The 27,266-nt window shown below is 32.7% G+C and overlaps 1 long non-coding RNA gene across 1 annotated transcript; it reads left to right on the top strand.

Moving 5' to 3' along the window:
• On the top strand, window positions 1-26,935 carry LOC125094687 (uncharacterized). Its single transcript, XR_007125655.1, has 4 exons — window positions 1-281; window positions 4,495-4,608; window positions 12,573-12,661; window positions 26,802-26,935. It is a non-coding gene; the product is annotated as an uncharacterized LOC125094687 (long non-coding RNA).
• Window positions 26,936-27,266: the final 331 nt, after the last annotated feature.

Below are 27,266 nucleotides of genomic sequence, written 5' to 3'. Positions count from 1 at the left end.
AGAAACATATTTGGCTCTCTCTGTTTGGTCTGGTATAATGCCAAGTTTCTCAAATTTGGTATTATTGACATTTTGGGAGGGATAATTCTTTGTTGTGGGGAATAACATGTACACTGCAGAATGTTTAGTAGCATTTCTGGCCCCTACTCAGTAACACCAATAGCACCCCTCTCCCATTTGTGACAACCAGACATATCTCCAGACATTGTCAAGTGTACTCCAGGGGACAAAACTGCCCAGTTTAAAATCACTAGTGCAAGGGAAAGAAGCCAGCCCTTGGTGTTAGTTAAAACTAGATTTAAATCTCTATTTTGGGGGCGCCTGGGTGGCTCAGTGGGTTAAGCCGCTGCCTTCGGCTCAGGTCATGATCCCAGGTCCTGGGTTCGAGCCCCACGTCGGGCTTTCTGCTCAGCAGGGAGCCTGCTTCCTCCTCTCTCTCTGCCTGCCTCTCTGCTTACTTGTGGTTTCTCTCTGTCAAATAAATAAAATCTTTAAAAAAAAAAATCTCTATTTTGCTGTGGATGCATCTTGAGCAAATTACTTAACTTCTCTAGGCTTCAGTTGATAAGAGATATGTCACATATTTGCTGCAAGGGTTAAATAACAATGTACAATATACATATATTAGCTTGTCCACTACCTGAAATATGGCAGTACTCCTTAATTATTTCAGCACTGGGACAAAGGCCACTTTTCATAAAGGATCAATTCAGAGACACTTATATTTAGAAGCCTTATTTTACTCCAGACCTCTTAGCATATAGTATATAATGTTTTTTTATAATTCACATCAACTGCTCACAGGGCTTAGTTGTTCTCTGTCTGAGCTTCCATGGCCTCTGAGTCCCAATCTACCATACCATTCCCCTCACTGACTAAATGTAAATTTCTGGGTTACGTTCGTATGTATAGTTCTACAGGATGACTTCCCAGAAGATAGAGAAGACTCTTGTTTATCTGTGTTTTTCTTTCTGCTTGCTCCTCAGAGCTTGACCAGTAATACATGAAGGTATGTATGAATAGGGCATTATCCATGGCATGTATTTCATAGAGCCTTGCTAAGTGGCCTCTGTGGGGGCTGGCATTCACCAGCCCCTCAAAATGAGAGGCTCTGTTATGTTTCATATTCACAGTTTCAGAAAATAATAGGCCCCAAAGCAAAAATAAATAAATAAATAAATAAGGGAAATGACAATGAAAACAAGAACAATAAAACCCATATTTTTGCTTTCAAGTGTTTTGAAGCTACCCTTTTTCACAACACTCCATTATTACATCTCTATGTCCTGTTTTTTCTGGACCCTTTATATCAGCCATATGATTTGCAATAATTCCTTTGCTATTACCCATTATGTTAGTTTGTTGTTTTGTTTTGATTTGATGTCACTTGTGGTTATCAAGAATGACAGAATTACTAAGTAGTGACGTAAATGTAACAGACTGTGGGGAAAAAAGACCTAAAGGGGGAAAAAAAAGGCAGAAAGACACAGAAAGCATCTAGAGGGGTAAATCAGAGATTAAAAAAAAGAAGAAGAAGAAATGAAAAAAATAAGTATATCATTGTTCTAGTACCAGTTGTTGAAAATATATTCTTTTTGCCATTGAATTTTTTTTACCTTTGTTTCAAGCCAATTTATCATACAAATGTGGATCTGTTTGAGTTCTCCATTCCATCCTTACTTACCCTTATGCAGCTACCAGATTGCTTTTACTATTACATTATTAAAGTAAATGTCAAAATCAGTTTAGTGTATGTCCTCCAAATATGCACTATATTTCCAAGTTGCTTTGACTGTTCTGATTCCTTTGTATTTTCTTTAGCATTTTAAAACTCTTGTCAATTTCTTTTTAAAAAAGTCTCTTATGATTATAATTCATATTATATTGAACTAATCAATTAATTTGAGAAGTAATAACTGAAATGATTAAATCTTTCAATTATGAACACAGTATATCCCTTCACTTATTTAAATGTTGCTTGATTTCTCTTAGGCTTGTTTTATACTTTTCAAAGTACAAAACTTGCATTTATTAAGTTTAAATTTCCCATGACTATTTTATGGTTTTTAACACTATAGAAAATGGAATTTCAAATAATTCCAATTAGTTGTGGTTTTTTAATAGAAATACATTTTATTTTTGTTTACTGATGTTGTATCCTGAGATTTTGCTAAGTTCCTCATTTTCATAGTTGTTTGGTTTTTAGGATTTTCTACTTAGTTATGCCATCTTCAAATTGAGATAGTTTTAAATTCTTTATTCCTAATTATACTTTCATTTAACCTTTATTATTATTACTCAGGATGACAATTAATACAACTGTTGAAGACAGACATCCTTGCCTTTCTCCCAATAATAAAGAAAATGTATTTAATATAAAGAGACAGGCTAATAAATCTGAATAAATGAATTTTGCTCAAAATATGTAATTAAAAATGACACAGATTACAGGAAAAGATTTACAAAATCTCTTTTCCTTCAAAACTTTAATACCATCACTATATAAATAGTTGTGCCCAATAAAAGAAAAAATGAACACTAAAATATAAAATCATATAAATATCAGAGGCAATCCTTCTTTTTATTACCTTTTTTCTTAAGAGAGGAAGAAACAGGGGAGGGGCAAAATGAGAGAGAAGGTGAAAATCTTAAGCAGGCTCCATGCCCACACAGTGCCCCATATGGGCGGGGCTCATCTCATAACCCAGATATCATGACCTGAGCCAAAATCAAGAGTCAGACACTAAACCAGCTGTGCCACCCAGAAGCCCCAGAGAGGTGATTCTTAAAATAATAAATACAACTTGCTTTAAAATATATGTAAGAGCATATAATACAAGAGAGTGAGATAAATTCTGCTATTTATATTGATAAAGAAAAAAGAACACCAATGTGTATACCTGTCTTTAGAAATACAGACTTTCATATTCAAAGTTTTGGGTATATTATCCTTTAAAACATCTCTGTAGAAGGATTTAGAAATATATAACAAAATCTATTAAAACAGTAAAGACTTTGGACCAGTAGTTAAAGTAGATCATAACGGTTTGAAATAAGATGATTTAACAAATATTTGTGAACAAGGGTGTCTACTGAAAGTTATCTTTGATAGTGATATGAAAAATATAAATATCTAATCAAAAAGATTGTTAAAATGTGTAATCTGTAAGTGAAGAGGGATATTATATGGTCTTTGATGTTCAACATTGCAAGTTACTTTTATCTTTTTAACAAATATGTAGTAACTTTCTTTAAAGTGAAGAAAGTCCGAGAACTTACTTAAGCCCAGGTCAGATGTTGAAAGGTTTGAAATGTGGAGACAAAGAGCTTAAATTTATTCTGCAAATTATGGATTCCGCCAAACATTCTCTAATGACAGGCTTCCTCTTAGTTGACAACTCTTCTGTTCTTTTTGCTCAAGCCACAAACTGGACTCACCCTTAACATCTCTTTTTTTCTCATTTCTTACATTCAAATAAATCCTTCTGTCTCCTTGTTGGAAACATATGAAGTTTCTTAAAATGTTTTACTGGCTCTGCTGTTATTACCATGGTCTAGGCTCTGTCCGTTTTTGCCTATAATAGTCTCCAATAATACTCTTTGCTTCCATCCCTGCCTTAGTCACAGATTGGTTTTTCAAAGTGAAACTACTCCTCTATCCTAATCCTTGTATCACCTCCAATTTTATTTTACAATATCTCCCTTTGTCTTCACAATGGCTATAAAATCCTAAATGATTTTCCACTAATGTTTTTGAGTCCTGCCTAGATATTTTTCTTTTTGCTTTCTCAGGTCTTGTTATATTAATCTTCTTGAATACACAAACATAATCTTATTGTAGGATTCTGATCAAACAGTTCCAAGATACATGCTTGGCTAAATCCCTCCTTTACTTCAAGTGTATGCTCAAATTGCATCTTTTCACAAAAGATTGATCACACAATTTAATAAGGCAACTCATGCCACCTCCTTCCACCATAATTAAAACTCCCAATCATCTTTACCTGGTCCACTGTTGCATTGTTTTTCTCTAAAATGAATTACTTTCTCCCATGCTATATAATTGATTTATTTTCAGAGTTTAATATTTCCTATTTATCTTCTGCTTGCCATGCTCCTCATGGGCATGAATCATTATTTTTTATTTTTTCATTAATGTATCTCAGGTCCTAAATGACTATGTGGCACATGGTAAGGATGTGATAAATATTTACTGAATTAATGAATGAATGACCTCTTTATCTTTTTTTGATGACTTCATACTTAAGTATTCATAATTGATTATATGCACAGTGCATTTTAGTTTTCAATTGCTGTATCTTTACTGTTTCATTTTAGCTTTTTTTACCTAGTTAACTTATTTTTCCCAAATTCACACAATTCTATTAATGCAGACTTTAACTATACTCATAATTATAATAAAAGTGATATACATAATCTACCAGAAGTTAACTTATACCAAAATCCCCATACTTTCTTGTGAGAGTTTTTCAGAATTCTTCTGGACCATAAGTAAGAAAGGACAGACTGAGGACACACAGAATCCAGCTTACAAGGAAAAGAAGTTTTGTCCTTGATATCTGATTCAAATGAAAATCACACGTTTGTGTAAGTGTGTTATTGAAAGGATAACAAAATATGAATTTCAAATATGGTTATTAGTACTATATCTAAATAATTAGCCTTCAATGATAGTTTATTTGAGTGGAGCTGGAACACTGGGGAGCTATTTGTACATCAGTAATATTCTTAGAATCTGCCAATATACAGCAAATACTTGCATCCTTACATCTACCATGTAACCTGGACTGTTTTGTGTGTACTAATTTTTTTTTCATATATGAATAGTTGCATTCATACATACTAAAATCCTTACAAGATAGGAAAATAAGCTGGTGAGGTCTTGAAATGAGGTAAAAATACAGAATAATTCTTAGAGTGGGGCATGCATGGGCATAGAGCTCACCTTGTTGCAACTAAGGGTGGATCAGTGAATACCCCAGCATTGGGCCACTGTAAACCTGGTCTAAATTAACATTACAGTTTAGATGGACAGACTAGGTCTAAGTAAGAGCAGGCATATTATATTAATTAATCATTTATGCTTTTTATTTTATTTATTTTATTTTATTTTACTTTTTAGAATTGACATCTGAGGGCAGTGCAAAGGATGTGGGACAAAGGGATTAAGTAATCTCATGGATTTGGGTACATAGTTTGAAGAAACAAAAAGATATCCTCAGTTAATTCAGTACAACTGATTCCCATTTCTTTTCCAATAAAACTACTTCCAATTTTTCATCAACTTCCTAAAATGCAAATGTATTTGCCACTATTACCCAGTTGACTTTAGCATTTTATACATTTTTTATGACTGTAAGCATAGTTTAGGATTTTAGCTTTACTTAGCTCCATGAACATAACTATTCTCACTCTAGAGACAGTATAGCTTTTAAGTGGACAATTTGTCTCCTCCTCTTTTTTTTTTTTTTAAGATTTTATTTATTTATTTGACAGAGAGAGATCACAAGCAGGCAGAGAGGCAGGCAGAGAGAGCCCGATACGGGCTCGATCCCAGGACCCTGAGATCATGACCTGAGCCGAAGGCAGAGGCTTAACCCACTGAGCCACCCAGGCGCCCTTGTCTCCTCCTCTTAACATGGCCTATGCTTCTCCAGTTTTCTCCCACTTACTTATTTTATTATATTATCAGTGTAGTCTGGTTTCTGTGTTTCTTCATTCTCTATTTCACCATAGCACCTTACATGTAATAACCCAGTGTGTAATGAAAAATATTTTTCTATCTGCCACTTAGTGTGCATCCTTGAAATCATAGACTCTACTTTCATTTTTGTGAACAGCAGAATGTCACTCACCACAATCATCCCTGCACGTACAAGCATACACACACAAAAAAAACAAAAAAAATGAATACATGAATCTAAGAAGGATTTTTTTTTAGTTTTTAAGGATTTTGATGTTTTTGGAAAATCCTGATTTACTGTTATCAATAACATACCCTAGTGTTTATTTTTTTAATACAAATCAAGATTATTGTGGAAGAAAAGTAATTCATCAAGCTCAAAATATATTCATATGCTACTTGTTCAAGAAAACATGCTTCATAGACCAAATACTATATTGAATTCACTTATTTAATTTTTTAATTGATGATAAATTAAAATTAATTGAGATAGCAATTCTGGTACAAAAAGAAATACTTTAAAAAGTAGTGAAAAATTAAAATTGACTTCATCTAATTACTTCAATTATAACTTATAATTATAATTTAATTATGATTTAATGATAACAGAATAATGTTCTCCATTTAAAGTAAATGGAAAAAAATTTTTTTTTTCATGTAAGAACAGATTGGGATTCACTAGCATTACAGTTATATAATAACAGATTTCTTAAGTTTTCTGTTTTGAAGCTTATTATTTGTAAGACAAAATAACAATAAAATAATAACAAAACAATAACAATACAAAAACAATAACAACACAAAACAATACAAATACAATACAAAAACAAAAACAACATAAAAACAATAACAATAACAATAACAAAAAACAATAACATTTACATGTGCATACATATTAGATATAGAAATAAAATACAAAATATATATACATAAGTATACATGAATACATATTATCTCATAAGTATAATATCTATTCTTTTTAAATAACGTGATTATTATAACCTTTTTAAAATAAGAATAGTTTTATTAGCATTTTTTTGGTTACAAAATTTTACAGACTGATTTTCAACATTTGTGCAACAATTTATTTAGAGTGCCTGGGTGACTCACTTGATTGTGTCTGACTCTTGATTTTAGCTCACGTCATGATCTCAGGTGATAAGTTCAAGCCCTGTCTGGGCTCCATGCTGGGTGTGGAGCCTGCTTAATATTCTCTCTCTCCCTCTCTCTCTAATTCTTTCCCCATTACCACTGTAAATAAATAAATAGATAAATAAATCTAGTTTGTTGAAATATTTAGGAAAGGCTTTTAGAATAGTAAAAGTGACTTAATATGTAACTTAATCATGGTTAACACAGTATAACAATAAAAAACACAGCTGTATTAATTTTTAGTTAGAGGGCCCACTGAAAGCAAAGTGTATATTTTCTCCCTCCATCATTTAGAACCATTTAGAATACCCAAAAGTATAATCAGCCCTTTTGTTAAATTTAAAAGTTCCCCTGATGTGCACAAAGAGTGCTCTGAAGCCAAGTTTTTCATATGAAATTATCCATGCTTTATGAAAATTTTCTGACATTTTCTTCCAAGATTGGAATTTAAACACTGAGTTGAATAATTATTGATATGAAAAATGAGGATGGCCTTTTTTAAGAAAATGTACAGATGCTTTCAGACATGTCTTTAAATTGACTTAAATTACCTACTAGATACCTTGTGGCAATTATTGAAATTCTCAATAAAAATGGGTCTTAAAGATGGAAATACTTTTTATTTTATTCAATCTTTATATGTCTTTTTTAAAATAGTAAAGTATGCTTGTCCAGGAAACATTCAAAAAAATACTCACATGATTGTTTTGTTTCACTGAATATTAGTTTTCTCTAATAAAGAAAGGTTTAGAAGGGATGCTCTATTATTGTCAAATTGGTGCTCATGAATGCAATGAGAGAAATGAAGTTTCAAGAAAAAAAAATCTGTGCTATATGAAAGATTGTACTATCCAAGTCTATAACAAAATTGCAAATGTTTTCATATACCTTGGTTTTCCATAACTGGTGATAAATAAAAATGTTTTGACTTTGCTTTATGTTTTCCAGCTCCTAACATAAGACAAAATTATAGAAATCAAGGTTAAAAAACAAAAATCTTGTGATGTGCCTGGGAGACTCAGTTGGTTATGCAGCCAACTCTTGATTTTCACTCAGATAACGATCTCAGTTTTGACTGAGCCCTGCTTTGGGTGTGCACTCTCTCTCTCCCTCTCCCTCTGTCCCTCCTCCCTCGTATTTTTTCCCTCTCTAAAATAGATAAATAATCTTTAAAAACAAAACAAAACAACAAAACAAAGACTTCATCCCTTAAACCTGATGTCAGAAGATGGAAATTTCTATGATGAAAAACAAGGTAGGAAAAAGGCTAGGAAGCGTCGAAGTGTCACTAGGATATTATTTAGAGTGCAGGAATTGATGACCAAGAAGTTGACACAGCTTCCTATATGAAGAGATCGACCAGGAAGAACCTCAAGAGAAGAGTATTCCATACAAAGGGAAGAAAAAGCACAAATGTCCTGAGTGCAGAGTTTGTTAAATATTTTTATGGGGAAATCACGAGGGACAAAGTGTGGCTGGAAAAGAATAGTAGGTGGGTTCCAGTAGGGATGGGAAGTCAAACTGTATAACATATTGTAGATATTTCTGAGAAGAAATTAAATGGGTGATGATGGCAGGATTTGATACAAAAGTGTAACAGGATCTGTTCTTAATGTAGTGTTCTTAATATAAGAACATTCAGGATGTTGTACTGAAGAGAGACTGAATGAGACAATGGCAAAGGCTGGGAGATCAATAATAACAATATACATTTACTTGTTTTCCTTAGATTTAGATAGTATATTGGAAAGCAAGATGGCAATTGGTATTTAATTTTTAAATTGGTTAATTTCCATTTGATTATCAGAAATGTATTAGACTTTCATTAATAAAGGTTTTGTTTAACAATGTTTTCTGTTTTATAGTTCTAAAATATAAATTCACACAAAATATTAGGAGGTGAAGACCCACAGAAAGGATTCAAAATTGCATGAAGCTTCAAATAACCAGAACATCAGAAAACTTGTGAAAAAGCACATCTATTAAATTACACTTAGTAATATCTGTGTATATGGATATACCATAAATAAATGAATAATAAGGATAAAAATTTCAAATCTGTGCATCTAATTATTTTTTTTAATTTTTTATTTCTTTTCAGCGTAACAGTATTCATTGTTTTTGCACCACACCCAGTGCTCCATGCAATCCGTGCCCTCTCTAGTACCCACCACCTGGTTCCCCCAACCTCCCACCCCCCGCCCCTTCAAAACCCTCAGATTGTTTTTCAGAGTCCATAGTCTCTCATGGTTCACCTCCCCTTCCAATTTCCCTCAACTCCCTTCTCCTTTCCATCACCCCTGGTCCTCCATGCTATTTGTTATGTTCCACAAATAAGTGAAACCATATGATAATTGACTCTCTCTGCTTGACTTATTTCACTCAGCTTAATCTCTTCCAGTACTGTCCATGTTGCTACAAAAGTTGGGTATTCATCCTTTCTGATGGAGGCATAATACTCCATAGTGTTTATGGACCACATCCTCCTTATCCATTTGTCCGTTGAAGGGCATCTTGGTTCTTTCCACAGTTTGGCAATCATGGCCATTGCTGCTATAAACACTGGGGTACAGATGGCCTTTCTTTTCACTACATCTGTATCTTTGGGGTAAATACCCAGTAGTGCAATGGCAGGGTCATAGGGAAGCTCTATTTTTAATTTTTGAGGAATCTCCACACTGTTTTCCAAAGTGGCTGCACCTAAATTTGATTTCAGTGTATGTCAAAGGTTCAAACCTTTTTCATTTAGTAGAGTTCTACAAAGTCATTGCTAAATGTTAATTTGCATTGTAATTGTAGAATTAAAAAGACTTTACTTCAAAGATAAGGGTCAAAGTATAATAATAATTTTAACTTGGAACAAGTTCAATGAATGTTAATATTTAACTAAATGGATAGGACCAAAGGTTGGTTAATTGAATGGTTATCCAATATTAGAAGAAAACTAAACCCTACAATCAACCTGTCCTAGTGAAACAACTGATAAATGGATCTTCATCATAAAAATCAAACAGTGTCATGGCATGCGAGATGCTAATTTGAGAACACAGTAAAGCCACAAAGACTTATTAAGCCCTCTGTCAATAATATCAGAGATGTCAACTCTCAATGGATTACAAAACCATGATCTATATCTGTGGAAGGATGTGGGTGATGTGTATGAGTGATAATCAAATTTAAGGAAGAATAGGTGTTTCTAATAATTTGGTGGACTGATAAACAAACATTTTAGTCTATGCTTAAAATTTCATCCTTGACTTGTATGTGTGAAGAAGAAAGCAAGACTCAAATATGGTAAATAACTTATCAAATGATTATTAATGAATACATTTTAGCATCTATGTAAATATTGACTGAAATATAATTGACATTATGCAATTTCCAATTCACTAAGCTATATCTCAGATAAGAATGACTGGGATAAGTTTAATGAAATTGCTGTGTGTGATAAGTTGAATAAAAATGCATCACTTATATAACAGCTAAAAATAAATATTTTTTTTCTTCAATTATGTAAGACCAAAGACATGACTCAAAGGTTGATATTCATTTGGAGGAAAAAAAAAATACATCTGATTTGGATTAAGTCTGCTATTACCAACAGGAAATTCATGTATTTAATAAGGACATTCAGCAATTACATAAACTATTTTTTGAAGATTTAGTTATTTATTTGAGAGAGAGAGAGAGAGAACTAGAGAGAGTGGGGGGGGGGGGGTTGGAGTGGGGAATGCAGAAAGAGAGGAAGAGAGAGAATCCTAAGCAGGCTTCATACTCAGCACAGAGCCCAAAGCAGGACTCAGTCTCAGGACCCAGAGATCATGATCTGAGTCAAAACCAAGAGGCAGATGATTAACCTAACTGAGCCACCCAGGCACCCCAACATAAACTTCTACGTATGAAATAATGTGAAAGACAGTATCATATTTTTATTCAAATTTGACTTTGTTCGCAACTGCATCTTATTTATCTTTTTAAGATAGTAAAGAGTTATTGGCAGAATATTAATTTTGATCATCTCATTTCTAATACTGCTATCTTTCTTTGGAAATTTCATCATTTTCTGTGCTCTTTTACATCCTAAAGAAATCAATATACCTGACGAAGCATTTATTCATTTAAGATAAGTAAAATTATAGTTCATCATAATAAATAGGGCAACAAGAAATATTACTTGCAGTGATTTGAAAAAAAAATCTATGCAATCATAAACAAGCTTCTCCAAGGAAGGATAATATCAGATTTTCAGAACAAACTACAACCAGGAAAAAGGTCAGAGCAAATTTTTTTTTTTTTTAACTACCTCATTATGCTGACTTTGGCCAAGGTCCCATGGACCTAGTTTAATGAAAGGATAATGACAGCTCATCCTTTCCCATTTTTTGCTCAGTCCACTCAGTATTGTTCAAAAATGCCTCTCTTTTTTGGAAATTCACATTACAGAGTTTCTTTTATTCTTTACATTTTAAAGTACAATCATCTCATTTACTTAGATTTGTTAACTATATGACTTCAGATGTTCCATCTCATGCTTAGTATAAGATTGGTAATAGTTCCTACAATATAAAGTTGCTAATGATTTTTAAAATTAAAGTACACAAAACATGTTTCTAGCACATTGTAGAGTTTGAGAAATCTCATTTATTTGCATTATTATTGGTAATAAGGATAGTTCTTAGAATACTGGTTTAAATGATTTCTAGGTTGATATGCGAGACATGAGAGTAGAAAAGATGATTTAGAATTGGCTCCCCACCTTAAAGAAGCTTATATTCTGGGAAATATAAATATGTAAATATTCCCATATAAATAACTTAAACACTGGGAAAAAAACAATCAAGTAATTTTGAGTTTTGTTGGTTTACTCAGTAAAGTGTGCTAATATTTCAATTAATCTACCCAGGGTTCTCTGATAATGCTTATTCAGTTTCCATTAAGACTGTCCCAGGTAGCAACTCTGACACTTTCCATGCCTATACTGTGTTACATTCAAACAATAGTCTCATTTTTCAAGTGAGATATAGCATATTTTTTTACATCCTTATGTTTCTATTTTTACTTTTCATAACTGCTTTTGGTGAATATCCAATAATAAATATAGAGAGTATGAAATCTTTTAAGACATAAATAGGAACAAAAGTCAAGTAATAAATAATGGGTGATGGAAATAGATGCATGAGGTAGGCAGGATACATTAAAAGAATACATAGTCGGTTAGAATTAGAAACAGTTGTATAGATCACCTCCATGGTTCTGCTTTTGTCTGCAAATGCTTAATGAGGTAAGGTCAGGCCAAGAAAATTCAGATTTGCTGCTAAAATATTGCTACCAGGTTCAAATTCAACCCTCAAAGTCTAGCACTATAATCTGTGGATATTACATTCTAATCAAAAGGCCTAAATGTAGTGGAAATCATGCATTAGTAAACATAAAAACAAAAACATAAACAAACAATAAATACAGAGTGACTTCTGAAAATTACTTGTTTTTCAGTCAAACTGTTTTGAAGTGTTTGTAAGAATAAAAATTTTTTAAAAAAACATAAAATGTTATCTCAAATCATAAAATGAATTAATCTGATGGATAGACTGGTTAAGTATTATCTATCTGGATAGAAAAAAAGATTCTGCCAGTATCAACAATTCTTATTTTGAAATAGTTATTATTGAACTATTCATTCTTATAGTAATTGACCAACGTGTTCCATTGTTTCCAGAAACCACTCTCTATTATGAGAGAAAGACCATATCATCAGCCCTGTGTGACTAAGAAGATGCTCATTGTTTGGCTTCTTTCAGATGTAGGGTATATTTTCAGTTTATCTAAAAATATACTTACGTATAAATTGAAACAAAGGATGGTTAGGGAGTACTTTTGTTTTACTCCATTCAGTTTGCTCTGTCAAATTCCCATGACTTCCAAACCATTTTTGTTGTTGTTTAAGTGGTAACCAATTTCCCTGTTTAAAATTACAATTCTCATAGTACAATATTTGAAAAATCCATAAAGATATAAATCTTCCATAAAGGTGTAAGTCCTCTCTTATTCCTAACTCTTCCTGCTCATTCCACTTTTCCTCTCCCTCCTTCCTGCCTCTTCTCCTGTCTCTATTATCTCTCTCCTTTTCCCTCTCTTCGTGGAGCAAGTAATCATGTGTGGACATTCTAGGCAATAGTAATAATTGTAAAAAATTATTTTGGCAACAAGTAATATATTAATTTCATTAATAGTCGCCATGGAACCCGATGTATTGTTTCAAAGATACCTCAAACAGATGAGTAAAGAACTACCAGAACTGCAAGAAGAGTGGCAGAGGGATAAATCTGAAGGAGACCAGAAGCCTTTGGATATGTGAAGGAGTTGACAAATTCTAAGTTTTTTAATAAAAATAATATTGTGAAGTTGCTATAAAATGCTCCCAGCTTTACCAAAAAAAAAAAAAAAAAAAGAGGCATCTGATCATTACAACATCCCTACTTCTAACAAGGAAAAATGATTCCTTCTAAATTTCATCCAGTGAAAATATCTGCCATTTGGAGCAGTACAAAATAAATGTCCATCCTCTTCTATAATAAAATAAAATTTTTATTTTATAAAATAAAATAATAAAATAATAAATATATAATAATAAATAAATAAATAATAAATAAATAATAATATAAATAATATATAATTAAATAAATAAATAAAAATAAATATAATAAATAATAATAAATAAATAAATAATAAAATAAAATAAAAATAAAATAAAAAATTTATCATATTTTGTAACCTTTAAGTCTTATTTTCAAGTAATTCCTTGATCACATTTAAGAGGGTGTAAAACATGTATCCCTTTCAAAAGTAGTACATCCCTAGAAACTCCTTGTGTAAACCTTTCCATCAAGACATCAAGACCTACTTGTGCCTTTCCAGGTTAACCACCATCCTGATATTAGTAATAATTATACCTTTTTTCTTTCTTTTTTTGAGCTCCCATTACATACATGCTTGATCAATACATCAATAGAGTTCACTTCAGCAAGCTTTCTAAATACATATTGTATGTTTAAAAACATATATAGAACCATATTGTGCTTTACAACTCAAGATTTTATTTCTTTTCTTTTTTTATTTGAGAGAGAGCACATGTGTGTGTACATAAATGGGGCTGGGGGTGCTGGGCAGAAGAAGAGGGATAGAAAGAATCCCAAGCAGGCTTCAAGCTCAGTGAAGAGCCCTATGCTGGGCTTGATCTCAGGACCCTGGGATCATGACTGGAGCCAAAATCAAGAGTTGGACACAATCAACTGAACAACCCAGGTACCCCCTCAAGATTTTGTTTCTAAGAATTAGGCAACTGATTGCGTATGGCTGCAGTTAACTTTTTCCCTTTACTTTGTAGTCATCCGTTGAATGCTGCTACCACAATTCAGCTGTGCATTTATCATTTAGTCTACTATGAATAATGTTGCTCTAATCATTCTTGGATATAACTGGTATATAATTTAAGATACAATCCTCAGAATAGAATTGCTGGAACTTAGGGTATTAGTATCTTGAAATCTACCATACAATGACAAATATTGACCATAATGTTTATACCCTTTACACTTTCATCACAATATTGAAATGTCCCATCACACAGTATGTGAACCATAATTTGGTCATGTCATATATAGATATAGATATAGATATATATGGCACAAATCTGGAGGCAATGAAGTCATTTATTTTGGCTTCAACTTGAATTTCAGCCATTATTTAATAATAATTTATAATTTTGATAAATATTGGGAAAATTCTCTCCAATTCTCTCCCTGACAGGGGCACCTGAGTGACTCTGTCAGTTAAGCACCAGACTCTTGATTTTGGTTCAGGTCATGATCTCAGAGTCATGAGATCCAGCCCCTCATGCGGCTCCCCTACAGCAGAGAGTCTGCTGGAGATTCTCTCTCTCCTTCTTCCGATCTCTCTTTGCCCCTCCTCCCACTTATGCATGTTTTTTTTTTCTCTCTCAAATAAGTCAATAAATATTTTTTAAAGCCCTGACAATTTACATTCAACCAGAGTGTTTATGAGAATAACTATTTGTCTCAGCCTTAAAATAACAAATATATTGATTGTATATTTTGGCAAAATGATAGGATAGTAATTATATCTTAATTTTGCTTTAATATGCATTAAGATTATAAGACAGTACTATGAACTATTATACACCAACAAGCTGGATAACCTAGAAGAAGTGGACAAATTACTAGAAACATACAACCTACCATGACTAAATCATGAAGGTATAGAAAATCTGAACAAACTGATTACTAGTAAGGAGATTGTGTCAGTAATCAAAAGCCTTCCAGCAAACAAAAGTTTAGGACAAGATGGTTTCATTGGTGAACTATACCTAACATTCAAAAAAGAAAAAAAAAAAAATGAATACCAGTCCTTCTCAAACTCTTCCAAAAAAAATAGAAGAAGCAAAAACTCTTCCAAACTCATTTTATGAGGCTAGCATTACCCTGATACCAAAACCAGTCAAGGTTGCCACAAGAAAAGAAAATTATAGGCCAATGTCCCTGATGAGCATAGATGTAAAAATCCTCAACAAAGTATTAGCAAACCAAATTTAACAATGCATCAAAAGGATCACATAGAATGCTCAATTAGGATTAACTCTAGGGATGCAAGGCTTGTTAACACCTAGAAATCAGTGAATGTGATTTACCACATTAACAAAATGAAGGATGAAAATCGTTTCAGTATTAGGACACAAGTCTCCATGTATCCCTCACACTCCTTGATATTTAGACATGCACACCAATTTTCTCAGATAGTAAAGGTAAAGAGTTCTCTGTTCTCTCATCAGAGACCATTTGCTCACTTTCCAGAGTACTAAAAAGAATGTTCCTCTCCAGGAGGGAATAGTGGGAAGACTTGCCAGTAGCTCACTTGTATGTAACTGTGGAGCTTTCTTAAACTCAGTGTTCCATTGTTGCCACACAAACCCACTGTGTGCAAGGGATCCACAGACCTGATTCTGGATCACTTCCATTGATTAGGAAAGGGGAACAAGGGGAACCAAGACAAACATGAAGCTCATGCTTCATGCTCTGCCATGCGTAATAAGGCCCTTTGGCTCTGATACAGATATCTATGATTTCTCAGAAAATAAGACAGGCTATCCAGGTAGCTTTCAATCAGGGTACAATCTCAAACTCCTCAAGAAGAAATGAAAAACATGACACCCTTTAACCTTAGGCACAGAACAAGCTTAAAACATGGTTGGGGGTTTGGGGAGTGGGGGAAAGAAGGAAGAAACAAGGAAAGGCAAGAAACTAAAAATACCAGCAGATCCAGGTCACCTCTGTAGAGTTCTCCTCTGTAGAAACTTGGTCACTCTAGTCCTTGATGCTTCAATAGCTATTTGGTGCCTTTAAGCACATTACATTGGTATTATTATTTTACTTTTCTATTTCTTATAGGCATTAATGATCTGCCAAAAGTTTCTCCATCCTATTTGATATCAGAAATCATTACAGATTAATTTAGTAATTTAGTAATAGAAAAGAAATTCCTTAACTTTATAAAAAATATTCATTGAAATCCTACAATATACATCACCCTAAAAGTTTAGGGAAGAAAATAGTGAGGATCATTCTGAAAAAGAAGAACAGACAGGGGGGGATTATCACATCAGATACAAGGTTTTATTATGAAGCTATATTATTTAAAACAATATGGTACTTATACAGCCATTAACATATTGACCAATAAACAGAGAGAGAGCTCTGTGAAGACCATATATCGAAAACTGGAAGCTGCAAGGTAACTTTGCAGATCAGTTGAGGAAGAAGGTAACCTTGCATTAGGTCTGAAATAATCATAAGAAAAATACAAGTAAACTCATAAATCACAAATAACTCCTAAATATACTTCACACATGTGTTTTCATCTTTAATGTGAAACAGAGTATTAAAAACTTTGTTAAGAAATATTTGCACCTTGAGGTAATAAAGTATTGTTGTTATTTTTTTAAAGCTATTTTTAAAAAAATGCAAATTTGATTTGACAAAAATTCAGACCTAAATTTTGGGTATTGTTCTATACTAGTAATATACAGAGAACTTCTACAAACAAATATGAAAATCATAAACAACCCAATAAAAACAGGTAAAGACATGCACATAATTTCAAAATATAAAAATATCTAGGAAATAATTTTTATGAAAAGATACTGAACTTGATTACTAGCTTGGGAAATCTTAATCAAGACCTCATGGCTATTGTTTCAGATATCATTTTGTCAAAAATTGAGGCTTGACAATGCAGTTTTATTAAAAATTGAATTAATTGAAATTTTAACACAAAATGATATTTTCTTATTTATGTATTTGTATATTTTTTGTTTCTCTACAATGCAAGCAAACATGAAATTGTGAATTTTGTCTGCTGTGTTCAATACTACATTTCAAATACTTAGAGTGCTTTGACACATGAATATAGAAATATTTATCAAATAAACAACTATGAAATAACTGTTGAGTTCCAAATTGAATGGTAGAAACATAAAGAAACATATTTAGACTACACATCTTTTTTCTTTCCTTTTCATTTTCTTAGTTTGACAGTTTTTAACTTCTGCTTTTAAAGATTTATCATTTTAACATTTACTTCTATGACAATAATATCAACAGTTGCCTTCATTTAGTTCAGTATTCCATACTAATGCTCCTTCAACCCATGAATACTACTTAAACAATAAATCCCAATCTGATTCATTTTGGAAGGCTTTATTTTGTGCCCATAAGATTTATTTCATTTTTTAAAGAATAGTTCATAAATTCTGTATTTCCCAAGCTCTCTTTTTTCTGTTTGTTTTTTGTTTGTTTGGCTTTTTTTTTTCACCTATAACATATTTGGCAGGAGCCATTTGGCTATGATACCTATAATAATGTATAAATATAACACATAATTTTACCATGTGCCAAACAATATTTAAAACATGGAAATACATTAATTCATTTAATTTTCACAACAGCCATATCAAGCAATACTATTACAGTCAGAAAGCAAAACACTCATGGATCAGTTACTGACAAGTTGGATTCACCCAAGATATAGACAAACATCTTACTGCAAAATGATGCAACCGTAAATTTTCTATTTACTCTACTGCTGTATTGTCTTGGATTCAGGAATGTATTCATAAACTGCTTATGACTCCAGCCTTCTCTGTTAGGATTATTGGAACAATGTCATTTATTAGGCTTTTTATTTTAAATAAATAACTTCACGTGATGTTACAGATTTCATTGTATTGGCCTGTTTGAATTATTTGCTTTCTTATGTGCGATGCCTCTGATGTAATGTAATGATTCTTTAAAAAAATTTTTTTCATTATTCTTAGCTAAAGATAGAAAGGGAAAAGCAGTAGAAATTATTCTGCCAAATTCAATGATGATTCCTCTGAATTACAATTTTTCAGTCAATACTGGGAACTATCTTTCAATATATTATCATATTGTATTCTTTTTTTTTTTTTAAGATTTTATTTATTTATTTGTCAGAGAGAGAGAGAGAGAGCGAGCACAGGCAGACAGAGTGGCAGGCAGACGCAGAGGGAGAAGCAGGCTCCCCACAGACAAGGAGCCTGATGCAGGACTTGATCCCAGGACGCTGGGATCATGACCTGAGCCGAAGGCAGCGGCTTAACCAACTGACACCCAGGTGTCCCTCATATTGTATTCTTATACCTAGCAAAGATGTAACACTATTTGATTTCTTTTTTTGTTTTTATTTTTGTTTTTTAATATTTGGAATTTATTCTTTTGAACACTTTGTCCTAAACAATCTGAGAGATAAAATGAGAAAGCCTAATTTCCTTTTTCAAGGAGCTTGTCAATTTAATTTCTTGAATATCAGGAAGTGGAATAGATAGTCCAAGTCTAGCTGTGATAAAGGCAAAATAGATGTGTCTGAAAGTGGGTTTCCATCCTGTGCAAAGCAGTAAGGTCCATAGCATAGTAACTAATTTCTACCTATGTTTGATTCTGAGATTTGAAAGGTGAAAAAGAATGTAAGCATTTTGAAAGTAATCAACTAAAGCCCCAGATTGTGTTGAGATAGTCTCTATTTGCCCCAAATCCTCTCTCTCTATCCTATCCTTTTCCACTGTACACTATGCTCCAAGTCTTTTATGGGTTCTATAAAGTATCTCCCCTGTTCTCTACTTTCAACTGGGTTCACATAAAGAAATACCAAGAGAATAATGAGGCAATATGGTCTTTGTTAGGAATGTGTCCATTATATATACATGAATGTATTCCTGGTGAGGCTGATATTCATTTATTAATTTAAAAATGCATTAATGAGATTGGTCTGTGTGACAGGTATTTATAGTCTTGAATAATGTTTTCAAAAGTACATGGCTGAATAAGACTAGGTATCACTATGAACATGTGAAGTTTATCTTCTACTAAGTATAATGAGAATATCTTATGAAAAAAAGAGAATGGGATTTTAGCATTGTGAAATCCAATGCATATGTGGTTTTATGGACCGTAAAAATAATTTTAGAATTTTCACTCTTGAAATGTTAGTGAGATTTAACTTGATATATTGGCATTTGTTTATTTAAAAGATTGATATAACTTAATGCAAGCACACATTATAGTCTATATGAGCTTATTTCAATACATTTACATACACTAAATTGTGCAAATACTAAAATGATAGCTAATAAGAATATGTTTTATTAATTAGACAGTTCAGTTATTAAGGAAATACCCTATATTTTGTAAACTGGGAAATTTGATTTTTTTTTTCCAGAATGCAAAAGATGTTGAATCTAAATATTTGAGCCTCTTAAGTTCTCAAAATTGTAGAGTTGATGGCATATCCTCTCAGGTCAAATTCAAAGAAGCTGATTCTATTTAGCCCTCTGGAAGAATACTACATTAATTAGCAGTGTCCTAATTAAGGCTGCTGGTGAGAAGGGTGAGCTAATTAAGTTATAGGAGCTTCCCTCTCTTTACCATAAGTGAAGATATATCATTTAAGTTTGTCCTGGTTTAAATGTGAAAAAAAAATGTTAATGCTTCATATATTCTTTAAACTATTTTTACTTTGACGTTAGCTTTCTTATTTTATAGGATAACTAGATACGGAAAAAATGTGCATGGTCAAAATAATAAAAGAGCAAAAAGTGGTATTAACTTTCTAGTAAATACAGTACCATTCAAACTGTAATGATTTTCTTTTTTTTTTTTTTTTCCTGATCTAAGGTAAACACATGTTCACTTGGTGAATCTGCAATACCTAATTCATGGAACATTCATGTTTTCAAATTAACTACTTGAAGAAGGACATTCATATCAATTCACATAAAGTTAATTTCTTTCTCAGAAAATGTTTACTATTTGGTGAACTATTTTCTACATGCTAAAGTTTGATTTAAGTTTACCTCAGGTTGTATGCAGAAAATCCCCATGGCATGTAAGTTATTCTCCTTTTTGCAATGCCATCACAGTTTTCACACAAATCACTTGTCAACTTACATTTTCCCCTGGCTCTGGCTGTTAAGTTTGCAAAGTTATGTGGTTTTCTATGGTTCTTCCAAAATTCTGCCTGCCTATTATAAAACTTCCAAATGGATATTTTTTGGAGGGGGTATGTGGGAAGTATTTTTTTTTTTAATTTAGAATTCTGGAAACTAAGGATCACATTTATAAACAAACAACAAATAAAGACAAAAATTAATGTAAAGAAGAAACTAGACTGACATCACAGGTTGAAATAATTTAGTGTAAAATTATTTCTTCTGGGAAATTGAACACTGTCATTGTTTTGGAATGGATAAATCAGAATTTTTATCTTAAAAGAATTTTGTGTATGCTTTAGTATTGAAACAGATCACTACAGTGCAAGCTGTAGCTTGGCATGTATATTTTTAAAAGTTAGACAAACCTATGTAACCTAACCATATAAAATAAGATTAACAGCTACATATATATTCTTAAAGTATCTGCCAAAATGAATTAGCCAAAAACAAGCAATGATAAAATATAGCTGGGTTCTCTATTTCGTGCAATGGGGCATGTTAGGTATCTGTAAGGAAAGCATATAAAAATGCTGGGGAAGTACTACAAAACACATTTCTTTTTTTTTTTTTTTTAAGATTTTGTTTATTTATTTGTCAGAGAGAGAGAGAGAGCAAGCACAGGCAGACAGAGGCAGAGGGAGAAGCAGGCTCCCTGCCGAGCAAGGAGCCTGATGTGGGACCTGATCCCAGGACGCTGGGATCATGACCTGAGCCGAAGGCAGCTGCTTAACCAACTGAGCCACCCAGGCGTCCCTACAAAACACATTTCTAAAAGCTCCCAAAATTTTATGAGCATATGTGAACTGAAGATGCAAACACAGATTGATAAAATGAGTAATAAAGTTGGTTTTGCTTGAGAATGTTTGGTTACTTTGGTGATGTTGTGCTTTCACGGCCCTCCTGGCATACAACAGACAGAAAAATTAGTCAACAATCCACTTATAAAAGGGTGTCTAAAACTGCTGGGGATATGGAAGAGGGAACGAGGGATAAACCTGGGTCCTGTATCCCCATAACAGAACAACAACACTCCTGCTTGACATGGAGCAGGGAAGGCAAGTGAGGGAAAAGAACTTCCAAAGGTGTAACCATGAAACAAACATAGTATAGATTTCTCAATCAAATTGTGTGTTGAAAACACTCATGTCTTAATTCTAGATTAAATTTTCCTTGGACTGGTGGTGCCTGAGTGTCTATTAGAAACAAATCCAAATTCTCTCTGGAGGAACATAACTTCCTCCTAGGGCTTATATGCTGCTCCAAGCCTTTTCACAAAGAAACAGTAAAAAGTAATCAAGCACATAAGGAACAAGTCACTGCTTCTTTTGGAATAGAACCAGTGGGATTGGGGGAGCAAAAGATCTATAGATCCGTGAATACAAAAAAAAAAAAAAAAAAAAAAAAAAAAAACCAGAAAGAAAAAGTAAAATAACTATGCTTAATATGAATAAAGCAGTAAAAAGTCAAGCTTAAATATCGTCAAGAACAAGAAAAATGGAACAGCAACAGTCAATTTGTTGAAAAAGAAAACTTATCCAATTGAAAAAATGATAAGCTTTCATTTGCTATGAATTAAAAAGTAATTGAATGACTATAAGACATATTAGTTACTGCTGATGACAGAATTAAATTACCATAAAACAGTCTGAAACTTTTTTTTTAATTTTTTTTTAAGATTTATTTATTTATTTGACAGACAGAAATCACAAGGAGGCAGAGAGGCAGGCAGAGAGAGAGGAGGAAGCAGGCTCCCCGCGGAGCAGAGAGCCGGATGTGGGGCTCGATCCCAGGACCCTGAGATCATGACCTGAGCCGAAGGCAGAGGCTTTAACCCACTGAGCCACCCAGGTGCCCAAAACAGTCTGAAACTTAACTAGAACTAGAGACCTACATTTTCAGAAAATATGAATGAAATATTGATATAAAAGGGAAGAGAAGGCGTAATACACTTTTAATTGGTGTTCCAGATGGAGGAGAAAGAAGAATGAGGAATTTTATGAAAAAAGCTAATAAATGATGAAATGTGCTACTTAGAGGGAGAAAAGTTAACTTAAGGTTTAAAAACCACACATAAACATATTTTAAAATTGAAGAATCAAATAAAAAGGAAAAAATATTAGCAGCAGTCAAGGTAAAACAATTTTTAAAGAAACTTGAAATTAGCAGCTCGAGAACAAATCAAATGTAATATAGGATGATATATCTTTAATGTATTGAGAAAAATAAATCCCTTGGTATTTTATCACAAATTTTATTACCTGATATTCATGTTTGATGGTGTGTAAACAAATTGATAAAGCTTTGAGAAAATAGTATGTATACCTTTCTATTTCATGAAACAAATTAAATGTGAGTTTTGAGATTCATTAAAGAATACCCAAATACATAGAAAGAGTACCATGTTATTAGATTGGAATAACCAATAATGTAGTAAATTTTTATTATCTACAAATTTATTCTTAGATTTCATTAACACCATCTAAAATCCCAAATATTTCATTGTTATGTGTGTGAACCTTAACAACTTGATTTTTAGGACACCCAGCAAAACCACAATTTGCTGATTGTGAAGTTTCTAATAAAGATAAATACATACTACACATATATACACCATATGGCACAATATAATCACTCTGCTGCCATATTTATAATAGAGTCTTTGCTAATTCTAAATCATGAAATTATATCTTATGTTTTCTTGCAGAAATTTAAGTTTTATATCTATGTTCATGGTCTATTTTGCTGTAATTCTGTGTGTGGTTAACAGCATGAATCAACATTCACTCCTTTGCTTACAGATATTCAATAGTTTTGGCACCACATTGAAATATTTGATCTTCTCCCACTGAATTCCCTTCCCCCAAATGAAAATCAATTAACTCTATCTGTGTATTTGTATTTATTTATTGGCTCCTTCTGTCCCACTTACTTACTTATCACTTATGACCGTACTCCCACTTCCTTGATTACTGAAGTTTTATAGAATATCTTGAAGGTAGGTCAGGTTTTTTCTCTTTCTTAATGCTTTTTGGCTACACTTGTTTCTTTGGATTTTTCTTAAAAACTTTAGAATCACTTTGTCAATTTCTACAAAAATTCTATAAAAGTTTTCCTAGTTACTTCTTGGATTCTTTAAAAAATATGGGGAGAACTCTCATTTTAAGAGTATGGAGCTTTTCAATCCATAAAGAAGAAATATCATTTCATTTATTTTGTCCTTTAAAATTTAACTAATGAATTAATTTTATCCTTTAAATTTTAAACACGATATTTTATAGGTTTTAGCATGCAGGTGTTACATATATTTTGTTATATTTATCTTTAAATATTTCATATTTGACCCTATTTAAAATTGTATTTTAAAATTTCAATTTCCATCACAGTTTATTTCTACTTTATAGAAATGTATTTTATCTTTGCATATTGATTGAAAGATAAATTGGACTTTCATCAAAATTGAAACTTTTGTCTTTCAAAGGCAGTATAAAGAAACTGAAAAGAGAACCTACAGAATAGGATAAAATATTTGTCAATCATGTATCTGACAAGGGAACTGTACCTATAATATAGAAAGAACTCATACAACTGAACATAAAAAGACAAATAAACCAACTAAAAACAGCAAATGCAGGAATAAACTTTTCTCCAAAGAAGACATAAAAAATGACCAGAAAGGGGCGCCTGGGTGGCTCAGTGGGTTAAAGCCTCTGCCTTCAGCTCAGGTCATCATCCCAGGGTCCTGGGATGGAGCCTGGCATTGGGCTCTCTGCTCAGCGGGGAGCCTGCTTCATCCTCTCTCTCTGCCTGCTTCTCTGCCTACTTGTGATCTCCTTCTGCCTGAATAAATAAATAAAATCTTTTAAAAAAATTATCAGAAAGATTGTGAAAAGATGTTTAACATCATTAATCATCAGGGTAACACAATTCAAAACCACAGTAAGGTACCACTTTACATCCATTGGGATGGTCATCGTAAAAATGAGTGTTCGTGAGGATGTGGAGAAAGCAGAACCTTCTTATACATGGGTGGGAATGTAAAATGGAACAACAATGCAGTATGGCAATTCCTCAAAATGTTAAACATAAAGTTGCCTTTTGACCCAGTAAATCCACTCCTAGGAATTTACTCAAATGAAATAACAAATTCCATACAAAAAGTCATACACAAATGATCATAGCTGCATAATTTCTAATAGCCAAAAGTGGAAAACAATCTAAATGTCCATCAACTAATGAATGGATGAACAAAGTGTAGTTTACCTATCTATATAATAGATATATTGTATGTATGGTACAATATAATATTTATCCATAAAAATAAATGAAGTACTGTTACATGCTAAAACAAGGATCAACCTTGACAACATTATGTTAAGTGAAATAAAATATACACAAGAGACCAGATACTGTATAATTCCATTTATATGAAATGTACAGAATAGACTAAACTATTGAAACAAAAAATATATTAGTCATTGCTGAGGGCTGGGGCGAGGAATGCAGTTAGGGGCTGATAGCTAATAAGTCCAGGGTTTCTTTCCAAGATGATGAAAACATCTTAAATCAATGATGGTGCTGGTTGCACAAATCTGTAAGTACACTAAAATGTTGTGTTATACACTTTAAGTGGGTGCATTGTACCTTCATGTGAGTTATATTTCAGTAAAGTTATTACTAAAAATATCACATCTTAAGAGAAGCTAGAAAATACTCTCCTTTACTTTTCCACTATTTTATTTACTTATAGACGTATTTGTTTCAGGAATTTCCTTTAAAAGTTTTGCAGGATAAATTTCTTACATATTTTTAAAGCAAGGAATAATAAATAACTTTTTTTTTTCAAAATTCCCTTGTTTCAGAGGAATTTTTAGGTTACTATCTGATATTATGCTTAAACCAGATATTTCAATATTTCTTTTATAACAAGATTCTTGATTAAAATCACTATTTCCTACTGCCAATAAAAATACATACATAATTTTTCTAACAATATAAAGACTAAAGACAACCATTGTTTTAGTTTAAGTGAAATCTAACCAAGCAGTTAAAAATAGTTTGAGGGGCGCCTGGGTGGCTCAGTGGGTTAAGCCGCTGCCTTCGGCTCGGGTCATGATCTCAGAGTCCTGGGATCGAGCCCCGCATCGGGCTCTCTGCTCAGCAGGGAGCCTGCTTCCTCCTCTCTCTCTGTCTGCCTCTCTGCCTGCTTGTGATCTCTCTGTCAAATAAATAAATAAAATCTTTAAAAAAAAAAAAGTTTGATTACAATAAATCAAATATCTTTAAATTGTAGGTATGTTCAGCAGAGTAAACTAATTCTTGTAGAATACTAAAATATGCTATAAATCAACGTTTATGTTTCCAAGTTTTGAATTTAGTGAAATGTGGATTTGTAACATGGCATTATAAAGTACCAGCAATGCAATTTTATCAGTTAGATGCTCCATCTTCCTGTTCCCTCAGATAAAATGGTCTGAAAATATCTCCTCCTTACAAGGACACATTTAAGATAACTCATATTATATATTGGGTCTCAGTTATATTTTCTATTATTATTGTTAGGAGTAGAATAGTACCAGTATACTTTAAAAATATAAAGTATGATTGTCCTAAAATCTATACATTTTGATAAAAGCCTCGCCTGGGGCACCTGGGTGGCTCAGTCAGTTATGCGTCTGCCTTTGGCTCAGGTCATGATACCAAGGCCCTGGGATTGAATCCCACATTGCTCTCCTTGTTAAGCAGGGAGCCTGCTTCTCCCTCTGCCTACTGTTCCCCCTGCGTTGCTCTCTCTCTCTCTTTGTCTCTCTGACAAATAAATAAAATCTTTAAAAAAACAAACAAACAAAAAATCCTAGCCTTCTTGAGTGATTAATGCCACTTTATGGAAGTCAAACAATTAAAATACATTTCTTAAATATTATGGTTCTCTACAGGGCTCCCTTTTTAAAAGATTTAATATGGACTAATCTGGATAATTGTTACTTTGAATCATAACATATGAAACACCTTTTTTATTTTTTTAAAGATTTTATTTATTTATTTGACAGAGAGAGAGAGATCGATCCCAAGGAAGCAGAGAGGCAGGCAGAGAGAGAGAGGAGGTAGTTTCCCTGCCGAGCAGACAGCCGGATGTGAAGCTCAATCCCAGGACCCTGAGTGAGATCATGACCAGAGCTGAAGGCAGAGGCTTAACCCACTGAGCCACCCAGGCAACCCTGAAACACTAATTTTATAAATAAGACTTAATAAACCTAATTTGCATTTCTATTTGGTGCCTTTAATTATAAATGTGTTTTTCACAATGTACCTTAGTGTCACCAAACACATGACATATTTGGTCCCTTAAAATATTTATTTTTGTTCTAGGATGAGTCAGCATCAAGAGAAAATTAACAATTGATCTATCATGGGATTTCTCTCACAAAATACTTATTGGAAGAACGCTTCTCTATGTATGTACTAGAAAGAAACAATTATTCACATAATTCATTATTTTTCTTCCTGGAGACTGAAAGCTTATGTTTGTGTTTGATTCATTTATTTATTTACTTATTTTGCAGTACAATACTTTATTTACTATTAAGACACCTCATCCTCATTAGTATTTTCACCTTGAAGGAGAAAATGACTGCTCAAACCAGGTACTTTGCTTTAATGTTGAAAAGAGTTTTGACAAAGGGACAGCTCCAACTGTATTCCAAAATTAGATTTAGGGTCGAGTTTCACCTTTACAATATTGCCCCCTTAGCCCCAGTGGAATAAATAATACTTGGCTGGACAGACAATTCAAGCAACAAGTAACTTCTTTGATTTTAAAAATGATGTTCCCCA

The sequence above is a fragment of the Lutra lutra genome, chromosome 3, assembly GCF_902655055.1.
Source record: "Lutra lutra chromosome 3, mLutLut1.2, whole genome shotgun sequence".
Taxonomy (NCBI): Eukaryota; Metazoa; Chordata; class Mammalia; order Carnivora; family Mustelidae; genus Lutra; species Lutra lutra.
This window is presented reverse-complemented; position numbering and strand designations above follow the sequence as displayed.